Below are 23,197 nucleotides of genomic sequence, written 5' to 3' on the forward strand. Positions count from 1 at the left end.
GTATAAAGTGGTGGAGCGCGCCTCCCATGCCGTCCGGCTGGCCGGCAAAGGAGATATGTGGTATCATCTGTCCCAGTGCGCCCCAGTGAAGGGTTCCTGCAAGGAACCAGATCCGCCATCGACAGCGTCCCCGCCCCCAGTTCAAACAGAGGCAGAATAATCCTCTTCCCCCTTGGTGGCCAGGTAGTCTACCCTGAGCCACTGAAGACAAGGACCGCACTGCTGACGTTTGCAGGGTCCCTCCGGACGGAGCAGAGCTGCAAAGGGGGTGAGAATTGTGCTCACCCTCCACCAGTGGGCCTGCCAAGCCCCCAACGGCTGAACTACCACAAGCAATTGTTATCTTGGACTGACGATATTGATAACATTCTGGTCTCCTAAGGCAGAGGGACCGTGTGAGACTTTTCCTGCATTATAACATCTTGCCGCAGGTTTTTCACTCACACACTCAAGTTAAACTGGAGTATTGAGGCAAGACCTCCTCTTCACTGTGAATTATTGCTGTCATTGTTTGAAGTTTTTATCATGTATCACCCTTCACGATCCCCAACCCGTCCCCTATCATTTACTCTTTTAGTGGTAGTTTTTTGTGCTCTTGCTCTCTTTGTCATCACTCCTCTGTAGCATGGTTTTGTGTTGTGGTTGACCTCTTTCGAGGTCAAAAAGGGGATTGAAGAGAGAGTGGCGGCAATGTGTACATGTTCTGTTGGGTTGGACAATCTCATGTACGTTTTGATGTTCATATGTGTACAAATCTTTTCATTAGTTTATATAAACATAACTGCTCAATCAGAATACGAATACAACACAGAACACTCGCACACACACAGGGGGGTGATGCCCCCCCCCACTCACGGGTACCAAATGGTCATGTGACAAGTTCCCGCCTTTCCAGACAGTATAAAACAAGCTGACCTGGAGAAGGAAGCTGTTGTTTCATCTGCTGCCGTGCCGCGTGTACTGGCCTCTATTAAACAACCCAAGATCTTGCCAATAAAGAACCAACTCTAAACTCCACATCTTTGTTTTTCCTGCCTCAACTTCTGACAGACCGCACAACACGCAACAAAAACTAATGTAAATAATGGCATTGCTTTTGCAGATGTCAGCAGCTCGCTTTCAAAAATCGCCATGTTATTATAAAACAAAAACAATATCAATCAGTAAGTACAGATCACAAATTTGAGATTTTCTGATGGCATGGCATGTAATTTCCCTTTTTACCCATTTAGTGATTTGTGACTCCAGATTTAGCTCAAAGAGTGGCACGTGAAAAAGAAGGTGTTTATCTTCTGATGTCATTAAAATGTGCACCTAACTTTGTTTTGCGCTCAACAGGCCTTGGAACTCTAAGGCAAATCACTTCAAAAGTTAAAATTGTGTTGTGTCATGTTATTAACAGCGGTTAATAGGTGAATTGTCAAATCAGACATCTTCTTTTTCCCTTTCCCTTTTTCAGACTCCAAGCCTGGAGATAAGAGGAGCATCTGTATTAAAAACTGACCGGACTCCACAAGGTACAGATTGATTTTTTATTTATTCTTGATTAAAGAAGTAATCAGAACTGCCTTGCATTATCTTTGGAAATGTATCTGTTAGCGGTGATTTGAATATACTTATGTATGCTTAGCTTCTGTCGCGCATATACAAAAAGTGTATGTTGTCATTGCAATCTTCAATATGGAACTTGCATTTATGACATATCATTGCCTTGACTTTCACACTCCGGAAACCATGGCAGATGTCAGTGCAAAATAAAACCCAAGTTTACCCTGTTCATTTTCATCATTTGGATAACAACTTGTAGAACAAGCAATTTTATCAGTCCTATTTTAAAAATGATGTGATTAGATATGTACAACAGCCAAATTTGCACCACATTCAAAGGCACAGACAGAATGCCACCATTTTTTTGTCAAACAGGGCAAAGTTTATCATTGGAGAATGGTTCATTTGAATCTTGCAGCTAACATTTGCTTCATTCTGCAACAGCTAGGAAGTGAGTGTGAAACGCCTATGACAGGGAAAAGTAAGAGTTTTTTTTGTAGGCATTAATCATTTAAAAAGAGGTCATAGCTGCAGTAATTTAAGTGAGTATTTTATTTCTATTTCTCTTTATTCTCAAAGTTTCTGAATGTCATCGTGGAGCCCCTTATGGCAATCCCTGGGCTGAGGAGCCTCAACTCTCGTTCAGAATGTGACACGGAGAGTGGATGACTGATCTGGAGACCGTTGACATGATGTCCAAGAAAATAAATGACAAACAGGATGCAAGACTGAATGACAGAATGATTAAGCGTATAATAAACGGCACTCACGCTTCGAGATATCTAATTAAGGACGAGTCAGCCAACTGGCTGCCAACCGGCTGCCAACCGGCTGCCAACCGGCTGCCAACCGGCTGCCAACCGGAGAAACAGGACAGACTGCACTGCTGGAGTCAGGAATCGGCCAAGGCCTCGCACCACATAACATTCATTAGCTAATCAGCGTTTGCTACAACCTCAATCTCCCCTCCCTTTAGTTTAGCAACGCCTTTGTAACCAGGGCAACCTAAAACATTAAAAGGGGGAGAACGCGGAGTAAGAACTCAGAATTATCGGAGACTGTAACTGAGCCTTCCCGTAATTCTCCTCGCGAGTAAAACGAATACTGGTTGTCTTCTCTTTGTTTCAGTGTGTAAATTAATGTCTGATGGTGTTAAGACCTGACATTAACTTGGTCCTTCGAGCTGGATGCCAATACACCTGAAGATCCCAGCGGGCGACAGCAGAGATCCAGAAAGACCGCGCGCAGCAGGACCTCCCTAGGAGGTGTCCCAAGATCCTTTTCAAGGGCTGGCTGTCTGCTCGTCAGCTGGGATCTGAAGGTTGAAGGCAGTCCGAGGTGAAGAGAACCAAACGGGTGAGTGTCATGGATGTATATTTGTTTAGTAGTGTTATACGGTTGGAGTTGCACCGTTGTTGGAAGTGACGTAGCGGAAGGGACACGGGACGCGGAAGACGAGAGACGCGCTGAGAGAGAGAGACGCGTTCATATAGAGCTCGAGGCTGGAATAAAGAACCCCGTGTTAAACACAAAGAGTCTTCCCTCCTTTCTTGACATGGTGTCAGAAGTGGTCCGGATAGAGAAGAGACCCGCACAGTGATCATGCCGAGCTACAAACCGCCGGAGAGTTTCTGCTTCGATAAACCCGGAGAGTGGCCATGCTGAGACAAAGGTTCCTGCGTTATCGGACGGCGACCAAGCTAAGTGAGGAGGCTGGCGATGTCCAAGTGTCCACTCAGATATATTCCATTGGGTATGAGGCGGAGAACGTTATGAAATCGTTCGCGTCCCCCACGCGAGGAAGTGAAAGTGACTTTGATGCCGTGCTGAAAATGTTTGACGATTATTTTGTACCGCAAAAGAACATCAACCATGAGGGCGCAATTTCACCAACGCATTCAGAAACCCGATGAGAAAGCAGAAATATATATGAGAGCCTTATACGAACTCTCAGAGACCTATGAATTCGGAGGAAACAAGAATGAAAATATCAAAGACAGACTTGTAGTGGGTATTAAAGGCAAAGGGCTGTTGAAGAAACTACAATTGATAAAAGACCTCACTCTGGACGTTGCTATACAGATGATCAGGCAGGCGGAAGAAGTGGATCAAATAATCTGCCAGCAGGGGGCAGCGTTGTACAAGGTACAATAAGTCAATCGTTCGGAACGACAGTTTGAAGGAAAGAACATGGACGTTAACCTCAGGCAGGGTTCCAAAGGAAAGAGAGGAAATGAAAGATGGGGGAATAAGCAAGAAAGAGGAAAATTTAGTCATGGCGAAACGAACTACGGTAGATGTGGAAAAACACAACACAGAGACAAGGCAAGTTGTCCGGCCAATGGCTTTGAATGCAGAAAATGTAACAAAAAAGGACATTGGGAAAGAATGTGCCGTTCAAGAGATGTAAATGAAGTAGCAGAAGAAACAAGAGAACATGCTTCATTTTATCTGGGCGCAGTCAATGCAAATGACAGCAAGAAGAAATGGACAGTGACGTTGGAGATTGGAGAGACAGCAGTCCCTTTTAAAATTGACACAGGGGCCGATGCTAAGGTCATGAGTGAAAGGACATTAAAAAAACTGAGACAGAGACAAAGGTTAAGTGAAGCCGACATCCCTCTCATCAGCCCGGGTAGACATTTAGGATTATTCTTCACCACTTTCCATCACAAGCGGAATCACCATGGAACAAAGGTGTATGTAGTAGGAGGTTCTACAGTGAATAACCTCCTAGGAAGGGATGATGCCATCGCACTAGGCTTAGTAATGAGGGTTGAAGAAGTGAGTGGGGCGTTTGGCGACCATAGTACCATGAAGACAACGGCAGTGGAAATACGCCTAAAAGAGGGGGCAGTACCACATGCTGTGACAACTGCACGACAAGTCCCATTACCCATTATTCCAAAAGTTAAAGAGGAACTTCAGAGAATGGAATCTATAGGAGTGATCGAATGGGTCACTGACCCTACCGACTGGTGTAGCCCAATGGTGCCAGTGATTAATTCAAAAGGGAAGGTGCGTATATGTGTAGACATGTAGAAGGTCAACGAGCAAGTGAGAAGAGAGAGATACATTCTACCTACCATTGAGGAGGTGCTGGCAAAGCTGTCAGGGGCAAATATCTTCTATTCCCTAGATGCTTCCAGTGGGTTTTGGCAGATCCCACTGCACCACGAGAGTAGCCTGCTAACCACCTTCATCACACCGTTTGGCAGATATTGCTTCAAACGTCTGACATTCGGCATCAGAATTGCGCCGGAAATACTGGTTGACCTAGACGGCGTGGAAGTTTATATGGATGTCATCATCGTCCATGCAGCGTCCCTTCAGGAGCATGACGCCCGCCTGAAAAACGTTCTGGAGAGGACGGAACGGGTGGGACTGAAATTGAACAGGGACAAGTGTCAGTTCAGACAACAACAACTGCACTTCTTGAGGCATGTGGTGAACGAGAGAGGAGTTCAGCCAGACCCAGAAAAGGTTAGGCCTATAGCAGACCTTGCAGCCCCGACAGACATGAATGGACTAAAACGTGCCCTTGGTATGGTTAATTATGTGGGGAAATACATACCACATTTGGCGACCATTGGGGAGCCACTCTACGACCTGCTGAAGACGAGCAGGGTGTGGACCTGGGACAAAGCCCAGGAGAAAGCTTTCCAGAGCTTAAAAGAGGCACTGATCAGAGCGCCAATGTTGGCGTACTATGACATAAACAAGCCAACAGCTGTATCAGCGGATGCCAGCAGCTACGGTCTTGATGGGATGCTCCTCCAGCAACATGAGGATTGTTGGAAGCCAGTCGCTTACTGCTCAAGAAGACTTACCAGTGCAGAGACGCGCTACGCTCAAATAGAGGAGTGCCTGGCAGGGGTTTGGACATGCGAGCAATTCAGTAAATACCTGAGTGGAATGGATAGTTTCAAACTCATAACTGACCACAAGCCCCTCGTTCCATTGATTAATAACAAAGACTTGGACACATTTCCCATCAGATGCCACAGACTGCTTTTGAGACTAATGCGGTTTAATAGAGTGGCAGAGTATGCACCAGGCGAGACCCTGGTGGTGGCCGACACACTGTCCAGGAGTCCGACAAGCGGCAAACCAGAGAGTGACACAGAAGCTGATGTTTGCTGCTACGTAAATGCCATCTTGGAGGCACTCCCAGCATCAAAGAATAAGATGGAGGAGATAAGGGATGCCACACAGCCCGACACTGGTATGCTAGCAGTGGTGAGGCTGGTGAGAGATGGATGGCCAGACCACATTGGCCAGATACCCATCGCTGCGAGAGATTATTACGGCAACAGGGCAGAGCTCTTGGTAAGCAATGGTCTGATCACAATCGGAAGTCGCATAGTTATTCCTCCTGAGATGCGTGAGGAGATTCTGGACAGGATCCATGAGGGATACCAGGGCCTCACAAAATGCAGAGAGCGTGCACAAAGATCGGTGTGGAGGCCGGGGCTATCCACCGATCTGAAAGAGAAGGTAGAGAGATGTGGGTTTTGCTTGGAAAATAAGAGGGAACAGAGGAAAGAGGCACTCAATCCAACACCTCTACCTGACAGACCCTGGCAGAGATTAGGGATGGACTTGCGCGAGCACAAAGGAAAATACTATCTCGTAGTTTCGGACTACTATTCCCGTTACCTGGAGATACTATTACTATCGGCAGCTACTGCAGATCAAGTTGTTGCGAAGCTAAAAGCAACTTTTGCACGGTACGGAATTCTTGAAATAGTATGCTCAGATAGCGGACCGCAGTTTGCATGCGAGACTTTCGGAATATTCAGTGAGGAGTATGATTTTGAACATCTCACTTCAAGCCCGCACCACCCATCAGGCAACGGACAAGCTGAGAGAGCGGTTCAGACGGCGAAGAGAATCATAAAGCAGGAGGACCCAGTACTAGCGCTTCTCAACTTCAGAGCTACACCCACGTCAACCACAGGTGTGAGTCCGGCAGAGCCCCTGATGGGCAGAAAGATCCGCACTAGGCTCCCAACTCTGGAAGGCAACCTGAAGCCCAGATGGCCCAACTTATCCATTGTCTGACGGAAGGATGCGGTAGAGAAGGAGTGGCAGGGATATTATTTCAACCGCAGACACGGTGCGCGGGCGCTACCCATCCTGCAGCCTGGCAGCAGGGTGCTCATGAGATTGGACTCTGAAAAACAGTGGACTGGTTGAGCTGTGGTGCAGAAGGAGAGCTCCACGCCCCGTTCATATGAGGTCCAAACACCATTGGGAGGGGTGAAAAGACAGAACCGAAGACATCTGCAGGCCCTTCCTCCAGAGAGTGGGGCACCCGCGGCGGAGAGACAGGAGCCTCCCCCGTTTGCAGCCATGGTCAACGGAGAGTCGGAATTGAGACAGTCGAGCTCATAGGCTTTAGATGGAACTAGAGATCGGGTAGAGTCAGTAGGCCAGCAGAACGGCTAAATCTATAGATATAATTTGAGCTGCGTGTTGGTTAAAAAAATAGTGTTTTGGAGATATTAAACAATATGTTAAGTAAAGGAAGAGAGTTATTGTTGTAAACACTCTTTTGAGAAGGCACTACTTTAAATAGGGGGAGATGTCATGGATGTATATTTGTTTAGTAGTGTTGTACGGTTGGAGTTGCACCGTTGTTGCAAGTGACGTAGCGGAAGGGACACGGGACGCGGAAGACGAGAGACGCGCTGAGAGAGACATGCGTTCATATAGAGCTCGAGGCTGGAATAAAGAACCCCGTGTTAAACACAAAGAGTCTTCCCTCCTTTCTTGACAGTGAGTTGTGTTTTTTTTCTAAAAAAATAAAATAAATAAGTGGTGCGGCCGAGGGCTTGTCAAGCCCTGTAAAATCCTAGGTGAGAGAGAAGGACAACGTAAGTCCACAGACCCTACATAACTGAAATTCCGCAAAGGACAGTGAGGTCCAAGAAAGTGAAAGGACAGTGAGGTCCAAGTAGAAGGTCAGCGGAGCCACAGAAAAGCTGAAAATGTAAATTCCGTCTAAAAGTATCAGGACAGTGAGGTCCGTGTTAAGAAGTAAAAGGACAGTGCGATCCAAGGACAGGGAGGTCCATGTAGAAAAGGACGGCGGAGTCTGCGTAAAACCGAAAATTCCGCAAAACCGTGTGAATGAGTGTGTGAATGGGAATACGTATCACTAGATATAGTATTCCATATTAAAGCAGTGGGGAACACATAACGTGGTTCTGTGGACGCAATAGGCAAGGATTCTCCACCAGATTGCTGGTCGAAGTGAGAATCACCACAGGATCTTTTCGTTATCCCACTGGAAACACTCGCCTTTAGAAACACCTATGGTTTTACAGTTGGGACCAAACTGATTAAAATGGGGAACTGGCAGAGCAAAAATAATATCCGAGATACACTAAAATGTAAAGATTGAAAAATAATTGAAAGACAGGATCCTGACCGAATTAAAAATCTAGATAAACGGATAAAAAAATACAAATTTGAGGGACAACTAGAAACAAACAAATTAATAGCACTTAGAGGTGCCATAAAGTAGAAAACAAAAAGAAACCCCCAAAAAACTGAAGGAGGAGGAGGATGAGAACGTAGTGTTTTGGCTGAAAGTAGCAGCGGAGAGGGAGAGAGAAGAAACACAGAAAGCTCAGAAAGCGCTGTATTGCAGGCAGGAGGATGATGAGACGGGGCCTAGCAGCAGGCAGGCAAGAAGAGTAGATAACACAAAAAGAGCTGAAGAGGAGGGGGGAAAACTAGAAGAAGTACAAGAGCAAGAGGAGAAAACATAGGCTACAAATTCAAAACAAAAGATCATAGAGAAGTTGTATCCGCAAATACATGACACGCAAAAATGAGGAGCCTCGTCCTTATGGGTTAACAGACAGGGGCGCTAGCCCCCTAGAAATGAATTGGTCAAAGAAAATGGGAGCAGACTATCCATTGTCACCTAAAAACAAAATTATGCCTTCAGCCCCATTCACTGAAGAAACTAACAAACTCGATCTCTATTACTTATCCTAATTAAATTCAATAAAGATGGGTCAGACTATTCCCTCTGGCTTTTTACGTCATCATTTGGCTCTCCCCCTTTTTCCTGTTGTCTTGCTCAAATATGTTTCTCAGTCTGCTTCTCTTTATTGCTCCCCTTGGCGAGTCTCACTCCCCCCCTTTTTTTTTTTGTCTTCCTAAAAACCTGCCTGTCACACCATCCAGCACCTCTCCCTGCTTCCTTAAGTCATCGCCTATTTCCACTTCTTTCATCCACTCACTCGCGGAGTCTGCCCCCCTCTGCAAAGCTACAGCTCCACACAGGGAACGCCAAGCCCCTCCCTCGAATGAGCAGTTTTTAATGTAATTTACGTCATTGCTGTCCAGATCTTCTATCCTCAATCTCCCTTGCTGTCAATCCCTGTTAAAATGCCAAAATGCCCCCGTTCCTACTCGCTCTAATCCTATCTTTGACAATGGAGTTTGCCCTTATCAAACCTCCGAATATCTACGTCCTCCTGTTATCTTCACCTCCACCTCTTAGTACTTCTTTTGATAGAATCTCCTATTGGTAACTCTATAGCGGACTGTTTAGCATATAATCCCTTACTCAGCTCTCTTGCGTCTACTTTGCCATGTCGGTGCAGTTGAAATTGAGCCCTATCTCAGTCATTATCTCATTACCTGTGGCCTTGTGCGACTCCTATGCATGATTGTGTGAAAGTCAAAAATTTAACGTATCCAACTTTCTGACCACCCAAGCTCCACTATGGTGCAACAAACTTCTATCGTATTGAGTTGGTACATTGAGCGTCCTAGCTTCCTCTTGACTGAATCCACTTTAGTCCAAATGTCTTATTCTAAAATTTATCTAACTCGACTTCTACTTTTTAAGCCTGACTAGCCAAAATATCAGATCTCGCTCTTGTTTCTTACCGTTTTAGCCTATTTGTTTTATCCAAATCTGTTCAATCTCTGACCATGATGCTTTTCTCTGTAGCTCTACGCATTATTCAATTTTTTATCAAATCCCCTCAGTTCTGTCAAACTCAGTGCACAATGAAGCTCCTGTCCACCTTGACCCAAGCCCCACCAAGTTTAGCAACGCCACAGCAAGGAGTGCGATTTGGCCGTCGGACACTTCATGTCCATGTGTCTTCTGCAGCAAGTTGGTGTTCTTTTGTTGTTGCTTCAGAGCCAACCCATCCATCACTCTCGAATGAGTCCATTGTTCGAATGAGTCCATTTTCAACATTGGGAGTTCCTTCGCTTCTCACTGTCTTTGCTCGTCCCCGAGGATGTCGTCTTTCCTCCGGAGTGTACTTGCCCCCTCCAAGCACAACAACAGTCTTTCTTTGTCCTTGCCAAAGGTCAAAGGTGCCTCAAAGCCAGGCACCGTTTTGTAGTCGTCCACGGCTGCAGGCGGAGTCTCGGGATCGAGTTTCAGGGATCCTGGCACTGAGAGTGACAGGCTGGGACATCAAACTTGTAACCAAATGTAGCTGGTGCCATCAATTCGCTAGTAACGTTTGTTTACCAAACTTCAAATTCTCCTAGTAACAATGATCTTGTTATTATATTGTAAGTCCTGCAACTCATCCTATTTTCGAGCTACGTTTCGTCTATAGTTCTAATTTAATGGAACAGTATGTTGTCTTCAGTATCATTATTCAAAATTAACTCATCGAGGTCTGCGTTCCACATCTAGCCCTGATCTATGTCTTGATCTCTCAAACGTTATTACCTGTGTCATGCTTGCTCAAAAATGTGACTTAGAATATGGTGCTGTGAATTTCCAATCTCCCCAATCAAATTGGATCCCGCTTCTCAGCTCTTCTTTCTCATGGTCCTGTTAGCCTGCAATTGTCCAAATCAAAAAATGTTATCTTCTTTTAACTGTCTTTCTTTTGAACCTCTAAATCTCTCGTTTTGCTAACCTATCTACACCAAGAAATAATTTAAAGGGTCTTAAAGAAAGGACCAACAGATTACTCCCAATATCTCCTCATTATTTACGAGTTAGCCCCCCTTTCTTCTCTCACTCTCTCTTTCTATCTGTCTCGGGCCGCATTTGTGGCGTCCTGCCATAAATTAGTGCTGCCACGGCCTAGCTTTCTCTTAAGACAAACAGGTACACATACATTCGTACTTTAATGGTTAGTGCAAGCATGCCCCTCTCTCGACTATTGGCAAACTGTTAAACATTAGTGCCAGTGATATTTCAGTTTCAATCATGCACGTTCACTGTTGGTCATGCACCCTTTGCTCCTCAACATTTGATCTCCCCTCATCTTGCCTCAGTTCTCCTCGACATTGACCTCTCCCGGGGGGACCTAGCCCCGCCTTTGCGGACTCCTCGGCACAGCGCCCCTGGACAACGGGGGGGTCAGCGTATCAATGTTGACGCCACGGTCTGGCCAGGCCCGCGCGTCTCGCTGGCCCCCACCCCCGCCGGGTATAGCGCCATTCCACGCCTTGGAGCCCACCGGGCCCCCTCCTTTCTTGAACATTCTCTGATCCATGCCGTCTTCCTCCTCGCACGCCCGCACCCACACAGGGTGTGCACATCAACGCACACACACCGAGCGCGCACACAACCGCACGTGCACACACGCATCCGCGCGCACGCCCGCCCGCTCAATACATAAAGCGCGCACACAGAGCTCATACACCCACACGCATCCGCACGCACGCGCACCCAATACACCAAGCGCGCACACAGAGCTCAGACGAACGACGACAACTGACAGAAACTTTACAGAGATTACGCACGAACATAGAACACGGACAAAGGGATTCGAATCCATCTCTCATGTAGCTTCTTACTAACCGCTTCCATGCGGTTTGTTCATTCTGTGGCTTCTTACCGTGCGCAGGTGCACTTACAAACATGCCCTTTGCACTTCTTGTCTTTGTTTTCCCTAAGAGCGCTTTGCATTTCCCCTTATACTGCAGATTTTTAACTTCAGTGTGCACACAAATTACTTTTCTTACATGGTATACCAATATTAAACCCCCTGAGGCCTCTTTTTCCACGTTTTCCAATTTCTATCGGCTGCGCACTCCTCCGCTCTGCCAATTGCGGTCTGCTGCAAGCCGTAAATTTCATCAGACTTTGACAGGCGTGTGTGCTATTACAGTGCGCCTCGACAATCGGAATCGAACCGTGTCGACTTTGGGTACGACCGCAGCGCACCAGTTCACCCCGGTAAGTTGCCCGAAGAGTATCTCTCTAAGAGGCTAACGCCCAGCGGTCAGCCGGGGGAACCGCGCAACCCGCACAAACTCCTAATCTGATCAGTGCTCTAACGTGGTCTGCACGCATCATTCTCCTCGGCACCCTGATCCCAGACCCAGCCGGTATTTCTCCCACATTCGTTCACACAGCTACGGATGCCAAGGCTGCGCACTCCTCCGCTCTGCCAATCGCGGTCTGCAGCAAGCCTCCCTTTTTTGTGCGACCTTTATAGAGACAAATGCCACCACCGAACATCTCAACGATCACATTGGGTGCAATCTCAACGTCCCAGCACGACCCGGGAATTGTGCCTCCGGTGGCTTGGTGGCGCACGTCTCTTGTCGCAAACAGTGTTCAATCGTATCTGTGTTTTCGCCTCAATCACACAGCTAAAATTTCTATCCTCCATCGGATCTGTCGCCAAAATAAAGTCCACGTTCTATGGGACTTTCTATTATTCTTCTCTCGTGACAGCCGATCAGCGATGTCCCAGACATCCTGTCCTGTTACACGTGCCCTCTGTCTCGGGGCATTTATCTTTCTCATTCATCGGTCACTCACACTGTTGTGCACATTCCCCATTAAGTTTTATGCTATTTTTCCATTTTTATTTGCCTTTTTTCTTTTTTCCATTTTTATTGAACATTTTCATTTTCCTATTGGGGCTACTCCCCCCTTTCAAAATCCACATCTCGTCGACATTCAGCTAGGGGAGACAAATCCCCCCCCTTGCCAGCCACTGGCACACCAGGCCCATTAACTGTCCCGCTTAGGAGCCACTCCATCCCCCCCACACCAGGCACGAGCACATCGCGACACTGTGAGTGAAAGCTTCTCACCTCAAACTCAGCCTGCCGGCCGGACGCTTGATACTCGCACCCAGGCGGGCAAGGGCTCCCCGAAGGACACGAGAACTGTTCGTGACGCCAAAATTGTGGTGAATTCTCTTCGATGGTCAGCTGGTCTTCCAAACAAACGGTGAAAAAGTGGCTGGCTTGGGGAAGGAAAACTTCAGTCACACACGGCTGATTGGGGAAAGATTTTATTCAACCGATGTCAGAGAGAAGTGTCTCGCGCCCGAGCCAAGATGTCGAGTTTCTTTGTCTACTCTCGCCGTAAAACTTATATCCCTGCGCATCCCTTCACTGGGGTGCGCGCACGCGGGGCTGTTGGGTGATCTATGACCCCCTAGTCAGCCTCCCTAACTCTACACGGTGCATATTTTAGCAGTTGTTAATGGAAACCAGATGTGTCTGGTGCCAATGAGCCTACATTCCTGGACCAAGCCCCAAACAATCCCACACGAACCTGACCCGAACATGACCCGGTCACACTTAGGCTTACTAGTGAGATATACATACATTGCATGATACCAGAATAAAAATTCACAACACGATCACTGTGAGTGGGCGGCGAGGACGCGTATTAGTGTGTAGCGTTAATACAAAGTAGACAGCTTTCACCAGTAGTCCGTTTTTTTGTTTGTTTTTTTGCCTTTCCCTGTGCAGCGTCACTTGCAACGTCTCTGATTTTAGCGTCGCCTTAGTATTTGGTGTGTGGACATTTGAATGAGGAAGTGTCTGTGTCACTGATTATCTTGCAAACGGACACCTGTGTGCGCATGAACTGGGAAGGGACGGAGGAGACACGCTCGCTACTGATCATGAGCGCGTTCCCGTTAGGACAAGTTTCATTTCTGTGGCTCGCTCTGGGGCGCCCAGGTCCCCGCGACAGTGTATCTGTGCGTGTGTGCGTGCGCCGAGGATCCTTATGAGTGGGTCTGTATATGTATGTGTGAGTGAGATGTGCGTTCTGTGGAAGAAATTAGTAATGGAGAATGTTCAAGAGGAAATACTATCGGCGGCTGTTGAGCGATAATAGGGCGTGTGTGGCATAACGGGACTAGAACGGTGGCTTGATAGGACGAGAATAAGAGACAACAAATTTTGTGTCGAAGACGTCGAGAGAGATGTCGAATTTGAACATGATATCAATATCCTATTCTTGCCACTTAAATGTTGTTAGTCACCTGAATGCTGTTAGTCACTTAAATGTACAGAGGCTGAGATCAACCGGAGTCAAATTCCTTGTTTGGCATGCACAAGCTTGGCTAATAAGGCTGATTCTGGTTCTGATGACGAAGGGCGCAACAACAAAGTTGGCCTGTCAGTTGAGCGGGGTAGACTGATGAGCGTGCCTGGGCTGGCTCCAAGGCGCGTATTCGCAAGGCAGGGCAGGGACAGTTTGAGTTTCTCAGAGAATGTTTGAAGCGGAGTGATGCTTAAGGAAGATGTGGCAACATTTGTATGAAGGATAAAAGGCACTGATGAGATAAAATAGTATAACCAAACCGTCAAAATACAGGTTGACGTTTGAGCAGCGTTGTTTGTTGGTATTGTTTGTGAGCTGTGTCTCTGCTGTGGGTTTTTGTGTTGTGCGTGTGCTGTCAGTGTTATGTGTTAAAAGGATGAAATTGGCTAAAATGGGTGCACAGAAGAATTTACTAGACTGTAGAGAGAATCAGAGATCTGATTTGCACCGCAAAACAAAAAACAATTTTGAAAAAATAAGAAAGAGAGGAAAAGAGAGCAATTTGTTTGTGGGCAGAAACTGGTCCACACTGAATTAATACCCTCATGAAACAAAATTTGAAAGATGGAAAGAACTTGCTTTCTGGAATTGGATGAAGCAAAATTACGTAGTAAAGACGTATAAAATAAAAATAAAATTCAAAGCTAAATTTTGAAGGAATAGTTGATTGGTTGTATCAAGACTATACAAGTTTTTACATTTGAGAATAAGAGGGAGATTGAGTTAGTTAAAGTTAAGAAACAACAAAAATTAGCCATTATATTAATTTAGTGGCAATTATTTTGTTGATTTTTATTTTTTCGATTAGTGGATTGGTTTGTCACCTTGAGAAAGGGTAATTTAGGATGAGGAACGAGAGTTGAGACAACTAGTTACACATGCAGAACATGTGTGCACTGGGATGCTGAGAAGCATTTTGGAAGATGAGTCAAATTAAATCAGTGGTTCTTAACCGGGGGTGCGAGAATGCTTCCTTGGGGGTGCGAGGATACCCTGGGGGAAATTTACAGATACTGCAGATACTGTGCACCTCATTTGATGACTACTTCTCGTGTGGAGAGCTACAGCCCTGTGACGACTGGATCCGGCACCCTTTTAAGCAGAATATGGAAGATGTTGATGATGATAGCAACATCAAGGAAGATCTCATCGAACTGAGAAACAATCGTGGAATCCAAATGGCGTTTGCCAATGGTTACCTGGAGCACTTCTGGGCTTCTCAGTTGGAAACGTATCCCGCACTGGCAAAGAAGGCTCTCACTGTGCTCGTGCCTTTCGCGACTACTTACCTATGCGAGACTGGATTTTCCTGTCTGCTTCACATCAAAACCAAGAGCAGAAATCGGCTGGATCCTCAACACGACGTGCGAGGGGCACTCAGCACTAAGACACCAAGATTTGATGCCATCATAAATGGAAAGCAACAAGTCACTGAGTTTGGCGCTCAGCCATAATAATTCACAACACACCATGCATAGTACAAGCACAATGTTTTTTTTGTTCTTTTTTCCTAGTATGAAAGTAATCTTGATTTTCTTAATCCTGCAATGCATTATTTTGTTGTCAGTTATGTAAATAAAGAATTAAATACATGATGGTTGTGTTACTTACACATTATGATTATGATATCAATATTGCTTTTCATCAATTCTGGAAGGGGGTGCGAGAACTGGTTGGTGAATTGAATGGGGTGCGAACAAGGAAAAAGGTTAAGAACCACTGAATTAAATGATGATGGAATCATATGTAATAATACAACACTTTACTACATATGGATTCTCTAAGTCATACAATTGAGTAAAATAAAATATACTGTCAATCGTGCACTTAGTATCTGATGTAAGTGACCGGCTCTCCGTTTAAAGGGTAAAATTCTGTACTTTAGCCCCTCTGCAGTAACGCAATCTGTAGGGGAGACGAGAATTGATTTAAGCCGGTACGGAAGGAAGATTCGTTCCGAGTCTAACCGCTGTTCAGGTAACTAATCTATTGTTAGATTAATTCCGTCATTTCCGGACGCCAGTCCCGCTGAAATCAAAGAAACCCGAGGGTTGAGTAACTACTTTGTCGAGACCCAGGAGCTCCTCGATCGCGGCCGTTTCAGCGGCTCTCCTTTCCTATTAAGGTAGTTGCTTTTGTTATCCGCTCGGAATAGTTTAGCTGTCTTTGTTAAGACCGCGGGAACTGGTTTATTTTCACTAGCATACACTCACACTAGCTGAGCTTAAGTTAACGGTTTCGAACCAGATTCTGACACTCCCTGATGTCAAGGATTAAAGCTGTCTTCATTTAAAAAAAGAACTGAACGGTTTAAAGATTCTCTATGATAGAGAAACAAAAGAGATTTAAAGCATAAAAGATCAAAATAATCATTAATCGAAATTAAATGATTATAAAGTAGAAATTTAATGAATAAGCAAGAAAGAGAATTACAAGTTTCAATTGTTCGAACAACTAACAATAATTTCCACTCACCATTCTCAATAGAGCAATAATTATTCCGTCTCGAAGTTCTCTCGATTGAAAACTCAAAAATATAGTAAAAAGGGTAAGAGGCTAGAGGTCTAAAATGCTGTTTGGTGGAAAAGTCGAGTGATCAGTTCTCCTTGTTCCAAAATCCGAATTCTGTTTAAAAGAACAGGCTGGCCTAAAGAATGGAGATGACGACGCCCTAAAAATGGTTCCTCTCTCCTGCACCGAGGTCTTCATCTTCTAGCCTGTCTTTGAGCTTAAAATTTGACTAAGTCAAATTTGAAGATAGTATAAATTCATCTTAACGGACCTAGGGTTAATCTCATAAAGAATGAAATCTATCTTTGTCTAATCGGCGTTCTCGACCCACGGCAGTAGCCGCAGGGGCTACCCCTGACGGGGAGAGCCCACCGGGCGAGAGAGAGCAATGCTCTTTGTCCGAACGAACCTTTTATACCAGTCCAGTTCGTGGGTACTATGCCTGCTTGGTCATGTACCAGTTTTTTTCCATGATGTCATACATTGGCCTCAGATGACCCAAATGCTTCCAGAATAGACTGCACCTGCATCTCAGCCGGTCTCAACCGGATTCAACCAGATGAGGTGACCATGTTCTCACGGAAGTAACCATTTTCTCAGGGATGCTTCATCCTGTTTCCCACTCCCAAATCTTGTCAACTGTCCATCAACGTGACATTTGCAAATGTTTTTTCTCTGACTTGTGTTCCATCAAACAGCATTTTGTTTAGGGCTTCAACTGGATAAACGTGACCGAGGTCACGCTCATATGTGGGACCTCAGTCTTCCACCACTTAGTATCACCATTAACCCTTTCCGCCTCCTTGTCTTCACTCACATTCATACATTCATATGTAAATGGGACATCAATATTACATACCTGTTTGACACTGATCAAACATTGCGACAATAATAACACATACTTTCACAATAGTCAATTTAACACATAATCATAACTATGATTGTGGATTCTCTTAGTTAGCAGTTTCCTGCTCTCCTTGTGTGTGTTTCTAACACCAATTCAGCAGTAAGCCTAACTCCTGCTAAGGTAGACACTGAGTCAGGGTATAGCTTCCAAAGCTCCTTTTTAATTGCAGTGTTCTCCCAAAACATGGAGTAAAACTGAAAAGCGATACAGAAAAAATATGACATAAACATTCATACTTACAATAAAGACTCCTCATAAATAATACAAAAATATGATAGAGCTTTAAAGTATAAATGGAAACTTACAGACGATGATGTCGAAGGCACAAACAGGATGACCATGGATGAACACTTGACTAGCACTAGCTGCACACGGTTTGTTGTGATTAAAACAAAATGGCCGACGGCCGACTTCCTGCTAGACATCGCCTTCAAAATAAAAGTCTATCTATCAAACGCAATATAAACCAATATAATACAGTCAAACAGACAAGTTTCGGGGCAGAACACTCCCCGCCTGGTATCTGACAAGATGCCACACATTGAACTAAAACATCCTACAGTTAAACGTTTCAGTCCTGCCTTTTCAGAAGCAGAATAATCTCTGTAACTGGTCTAAAGAACTTCTTCACGGATCCATCTTTAACAACTCTCATCTCGACCTTGCGAACTCTTCCATCACGTCCAGGAAAGGTCTTAGTCACAAGGGCCATGGGCCAGTCGTTACGACACGTTTTACTGTCCTTCAACATAACGACATCCCCATCCACAATGTTAGGTCTCGATTCCTGCCATTTGTGTCGAACTTGCAGAGTGTGCAGGTATTCGCGCTTCCAGCGACTCCAGAATTGATCAGCCAACCTTTGTACCTGGCGCCACTGCTGCTTGAATAAGTCTTTGCCGGTGAACTTCCCAGATGGAGGTAGAATACTTTGCTTGTTAGTAAGGAGCATTGCCGGTGTGAGTATCTGAGGAGCATCTGGATCAGATGAAATAGAAACAAGCGGTCTGGAGTTGATAATGGCTGTCACCTCTGCCATAAAAGTGCACAGGACTTCATAGGTCAAACTTGAGGAGTGAGTACGCATCAGCATTGAATCCAAAATCCTCCTTGCGACTCCGATCATGCGTTCCCACGCACCGCCCATGTGTGAGGAGTGTGGTGGATTGAAATGCCATGAACAACCTTGACTGTTGGTGTATGTTTGGACCTCTGATTCCTTCAGAACTTTCTCAAACTCCAGCTCTTTACAAGCACCAATGAAGTTGGTTCCACGGTCTGAGTGTAGCTGTTGAGAAGGGCCACGGATTGCAAAGAACCTTCTCAGGGAGTTGATGAAAGAGGAAGTATCCATGGACTCAATCACCTCTATATGGACGGCGCGGGTACTCAAGCATGTGAACAGAACAGCCCATCGTTTACTTTGAGCTAAGCCTCCTCTTGTGCGCCTTGCTGTCACAAACCAGGGACCGAAGACATCCACACCAGTGTATGTAAAGGGAGGTGAAGTGCTCAACCGTTCTTGGGGAAGGTCCGACATTTTCTGCCTCTCTCTTCTTCCACGAAGTTTAAGACAGGTGACACATCCATGTAAAATACTGCTTATGCGTCTCTTACCACCAATCAACCAAATGCCAGCGGCTCGTACAGCGCCCTCTGTGAAACTTCGGCCTTGGTGTTCAACCCGTTCGTGATGATGTCTTATGAGCAATGTGGACACATGATGTTTACCTGGCAGAATGATTGGATGTTTTTCAGAATCGCTGAGATCTGCCAGCTTCAGTCTCCCTCCAATTCTCAACAAGCCATCTGGGCCTATAACAGGATTTAGTTTTGACAATGAACTTTTCTTGTTAACGTCTTGCCCCTTGGAGAGGGAGTCATATTCTTCAGAAAAGCAGGCTCTTTGTACAGCACGAAGGATGACTTCAGATGACTTTGACAACTCATCGACACTGTGAGGCTTTGAACACTGATGCCATCCAGAACATACAGTGACATCCCCGTTTGTTGACTTAAAAGAACGAGTTACATGGAGAAGAGTTGCCACCGCTCTTTGCAAGGACTTCCAAGATGAGAATCTTTCAAATCTCTCTGGATCCAAGCGCTTGTCTCTTTGGCCCGTCATGCAACTTGTTACTTGTAGTCGGATCTCCACATCTGAGTCTGGATCGATGATTTCAAATGACTGTTGATGCTCAGTGGCTGCTTGTGGTTTGTATAGAAAGGCTGGACCTGTGAACCAGTTGGTTTGTGTGAGGATGGAAGTTTGAACCGATCTGGAGGCATGGTCAGCTGGGTTGTGTTCCGTGGGCACGTACCGCCATTGCTTTGGGTCTGTGGATTGCCGGATCCTTTGAACTCTGTTGTGGACATACACATAGAAACGTTTTGACTGATTATGTATATATCCCAGCACCACTTTACTGTCACAATAAAAGGTGACTGCGTCAAGTGGAAGATCAATCTCTTGAACGATGAGTTCAGCCATTTCTACAGCTAGCACTGCCGCACAAAGTTCCAGTCTGGGAATGGTGGGTTCGCTGGGAGGAGAAAGTTTGGCTTTTCCAAAGATGAAACCCACGTGGATCTGGCCATCCTCGTTAGTTGTTCTGAGGTATGCGACAGCACCAATAGCTTTTGTAGAGGCATCAGAGAAGATGCAGATCTCCTTTTGCTTTGCCTTGGAAGGAGAAGTGGTGGTATAAGCACGAGGAATGTGAAGATGTTGCAATTCCTGTAGAGAATCTCTCCACGTTTCCCACGCTTTAAGTTTGTCTTGGGGAAGAAGAACGTCCCATTCAGTTCCTTCAAGAGTAAGCTCTCTCAATAGTGACTTTCCTTGAATGGTCACAGGAGCAACAAAGCCAAGCGGGTCGAAAAGACTGTTTATTGTAGAAAGAATCCCACGACGTGTGAATGGCTTGTCATTGACTGACACTTGGAAGGTGAAAGTGTCTATTTTGATTTCCCAGCTCAAACCAAGACTTCTTTGTGTGGGCGCCGTTTCTGTTCCGAGATAGAGATCTTTAATGTCTTTAGCATGATCCCCTGCTGGAAATGCTGTCAGGACTCTAACACTGTTAGACGTGATCTTGTGGAGTCTCAAGTTTGACTCCGACAGAGAAGCTTGAGTCTTTTGCAGCAGAGCAATTGCTTCCTCTTCGGTGGGTGTTGAGACCAGGCCATCGTCAACATAAAAATCTCGCTCCACAAAGTGTCTGGTGTCTGACCCGTACTGCTGTTCTCCTTGCTGGGCTGCTCTTCTGAGACAATAGGTGGCCACAGCTGGGGAAGGGCTATTGCCAAATACATGTACCCTCATCCGGTATTCAACAATGTCTTTGCTGGGGTCGTTCTCTCGGAACCAGAGGAAGCGCAAGTAATCTCGGTGGTCCTCTCTTACGACAAAACAATGGAACATCTGTTGGATGTCTGCCGTAACAGCTATTTTCTCCCTCCTGAAGCGAATGAGAACTCCAATGAGACTGTTGTTCAGGTCTGGCCGGTGAGCAGGACATTGTTGAGTGAGAGGCCATTGGATTGTGCACTAGAATCAAACACGACTCTGATTTGTCCAGGTTTTCTGGGATGGTAGACTCCGAACATTGGTAAGTACCAACATTCTCTTCCTTTTTGTAGCGGAGGTGCTGGTTCAGCATGGTTGTTGTCAAAGATTTTTTGCATAAAGGTGCAGAGTGCGTTTCAGAGATGAAAGGCGGGTCATGGCTTGCTCTCGGTTGTTTGATAAGGGAGGTCTGGGTGTCTTGAAAGGGAGAGGTGCCACCCAGCTGTTACACTCATCCTGGAAAACTTGATCATTCATTATTTTGATGAACTGTTCATCTTCGATGGAGAAGGCTCGCTTGTCGTCATTGTCAGTCCTTGCAAAAACTGTAAGGCCAAGCGAGTCATCTGGTGAACTGTGAGAAAGACCATTGACGAAACTGGGACTGGTCGCTTGCTTGAGATTGATGTGGCTCATGCATGGCCTGAACAGCGAAGGTCTTCCATCTTCTAGTACATTTGTTTTGTAGCTGTGAATGATAGGCTTGTGGACTTTTCCCAAACACACGTCACCCACCAGCACCCATCCAAGATCAAGTCTTTGCGCAAAAGGAGTATCTTCAGGACCATTAATCGGCTGCCTCACTTTATGAATGCGAAGAATGTCCCTACCCAGCAGAAGAAGGATCTGGGCATTGTCGTCCAAGGCTGGGATTTCGTTGGCAATACTTTTTAGATGGGGGTGGTGGAGAGCAGCCTCTGGAGTTGGTATTTCATCACGATTGTCTGGTAAATCCTCACATTCTGTGAGTTCTGGCAGCGACAAGTTAACACCACCATTAACTGCTTCGATATGGTAGCCGATTGCTTTCCTGCCAGAGACTGTGGCTAAGCCAGCACATGTTTTGAGGGTGTAAGGGTATGCGTCTGTCTCGATTTTGAAGATGTCAAGAAACTGTGACCGAGCTAGAGATCTGTTGCTCTGGTCATCGAGCATGGCATAAATTTTTTCGGCTTTCTCTGGTTGATTGTCTGGATATACTTTAACGAGACAGATCTTTGAGCACGACTTTGCTTTGAGATGATCGCCGCACACTTTGGTGCACAGAGAACTTACGACTGGAGTTTTGGTGGTCTCCTCCAACTCTGACTCCCCGCCATCATTCTTCGGGGAATTTGGGACTCTAGCTGCCCATTGTGGTGGACCAGGGTGAAGAGCCGTTATATGATTTTCACTGTCACACTCGTCACATTTCAGGTGTGCTTTGCAATCACGAGCTGGGTGGGAGGATGATGAGCAACATTTGAAACAAATGCCTTGTTCCTTTAAGTATGCTTTTCTGTCTGCGAGAGTTTTTAGCCTGAAGCCCCGACATTTCTTTAAAGGGTGGGGCCTTTTATGGATTGGACATTGCTTCGACACATCCTCTTCGGAAGCTGTTTCATCTTGTGTAACATCAGTAGAAACTTTCGTCTTGTGCACTGAAACCACTGTTCTAGGAGCTTTATGTTGTGGCATTGCTCTTTCAAATGTTAGGTTGTTTCCAGAAAGGGTAAAGCTGGGATCATTCCTTGTTTTAGCTTGGTAGCAGATAAAGGAGGTGAAGTAAGAAAAAGGCGGGTAACTGACCTTATGATCTTGCTTGTACGTTGATCCCTGAGAAAGCCATTTCTCTTGCAGGTTGAATGGCAATTTTTCCACAATTGGTTTTATGCCACGAGCAGTGTCCAAGAATGCCAAGCCTGACAGGTATCCATCTTCTTTTGCTGACAATAACTCTTTTAAAAGGTCTCCAAGTTCCCTTAACTTTTGGCTGTCCTTATTCGAGATTCTAGGAAAGTTGTCGAGCTTTGCGAAAAGCGCATTTTCAATGATTTCTGGAGCGCCAAAACATTCATCAAGTCTGTCCCAAGCTGTTTGTAGAGCTGCATTTGGGTTGCCAATGTTAACTGCTCTCAGACGTCTCACGTGTTTAGATGATTCTTTTCCAAGCCATTTTGAAAGCAGATCCAACTGTTCACTAGCTGTCAGATCCAAATCTTTGATCGTGTTGAAGAAGGAGGACTTCCATGCTCTGTACGATTCAGGACGATCATCAAAGTTTGATAGACCCGTGCAAACAAGTTCTTTGCGTGCCAGGTACTTTGCCATGTCCATCATAACTGAAGACTCTGGACTGGTTCGGTACATGTGAGATGTGTCAGAGTACTTTGGGAAAGTTAGCTTGGATGTGGGATTGGTGTTGTAAGTGACTGTCTCGCTTTTGACTTGGAAATTCTCTTGGGTGTGCGGTTAGACTGATGATTTAGATTCATGTATTGCCTGAGAACTCTGAAGTGATGTTGGTCTCTGTTGAAGTTGAGGTGGGGCTGGCCAAGAATCTTTCATAATATATTCTTCTTCTTTGTGAACATAT

At 45.6% G+C, this 23,197-nt stretch overlaps 1 long non-coding RNA gene across 1 annotated transcript in view; it reads left to right on the top strand.

The window, feature by feature from the left end:
• LOC119129567 overlaps positions 1-23,197 on the top strand; it is a 25,872-nt gene continuing 2,675 nt past the window's right edge. Inside the window, exons 1-2 of the long non-coding RNA XR_005099263.1 lie at positions 1-10; positions 3,353-3,357. This is a non-coding gene — a long non-coding RNA (uncharacterized LOC119129567). The remainder of the gene's footprint in view (positions 11-3,352; positions 3,358-23,197) is intronic.

This window comes from Syngnathus acus, chromosome 10 (assembly GCF_901709675.1).
Source record: "Syngnathus acus chromosome 10, fSynAcu1.2, whole genome shotgun sequence".
Classification (NCBI taxonomy): domain Eukaryota; kingdom Metazoa; phylum Chordata; class Actinopteri; order Syngnathiformes; family Syngnathidae; genus Syngnathus; species Syngnathus acus.